Raw genomic sequence first — 1030 nt, forward strand, 5'->3', positions numbered from 1 at the left:
CAAGTTATTTGAACAAAACATTTTAATAGTTCTTCATCTTAGCACGTATTAAATTATCTTATGCATTTTTTTCTTACAAAATCTGTTTCCCAACACATTCCCCCCACTTTATCAGTACATAACTCGAACAACACCTTTTTGTGTGTGTCGGTCTTATCCTTTTTCTTGCAAAAATCTGTCCTGGCAGTAAGCCACTTAACATTGTCACAGAATGTATTAGATTCAAAATAATGTGAATCATGTTTTTTTTAAAATAAAAAAAAAGGAATTCGTCAAGGAATAAACGAGAATAGGAATCACAATTCACAGTCACAACATCTCACTGTATCACAGTATAACGATGTTCTACACTACATCACAATTTCCATGAACACAAGAATATGGCATGACTCAGTCCTCGGTAGTATAGTGGTTAGTATCCCCGCCTGTCACGCGGGAGACCGGGGTTCGATTCCCCGCCGGGGAGCCATGATTAATAAAAATGTAAGAATGTTATAATATCGGTAGTGATGAGTATCCACTACCTGTCAATTCAAAAATAATGGTTCTTATCTCTTCTCTGTGGAAGTAAGTAAAAGAACCTGGAGGAATACTTAAGTAAGCAAACTTTATTAACACTGAGAGAGATTATATGAAAATGCAAAAACACAATAAAATTACATTGAAATAAAGTAAATTTAGTAACTACAAAATATTATACACGAGAGACCATACTTGGCTCAGATTCTTCTCCAACTAAGATTTTACAAAGAGAAAAAGGTCTTACATGAATGTTAGGTGTCCTTTCACCCACATTGACTCTTTGGCTGCTTCCGTCCTCCCTTAGCCAGCCTGGATTTTCTCCTTATATTCCCCACTTTATCTCTCTTTAAACAATTAAGAGGCCTTGTTCGTTTGTTTATCTTGTCCCTTAGGCCAAGTTATTTGAACAAAACATTTTAATAGTTCTTCATCTTAGCACGTATTAAATTATCTTATGCATTTTTTTCTTACAAAATCTGTTTCCCAACACAGTATGTAAAACTAACAT

General features: G+C 34.6%; 1 non-coding gene across 1 annotated transcript; it reads left to right on the top strand.

Annotated features, from left to right (window-relative positions):
• The first annotated feature begins 394 nt into the window (after positions 1 to 394).
• TRNAD-GUC (transfer RNA aspartic acid (anticodon GUC)) lies at positions 395 to 466 on the top strand. The gene has a single exon. It is a non-coding gene; the product is annotated as a tRNA-Asp (tRNA).
• Positions 467 to 1030: the final 564 nt, after the last annotated feature.

This window comes from Thermobia domestica, chromosome 10 (assembly GCF_964235325.1).
Source record: "Thermobia domestica chromosome 10, izTheDome1.hap1.1, whole genome shotgun sequence".
NCBI lineage: Eukaryota > Metazoa > Arthropoda > Insecta > Zygentoma > Lepismatidae > Thermobia > Thermobia domestica.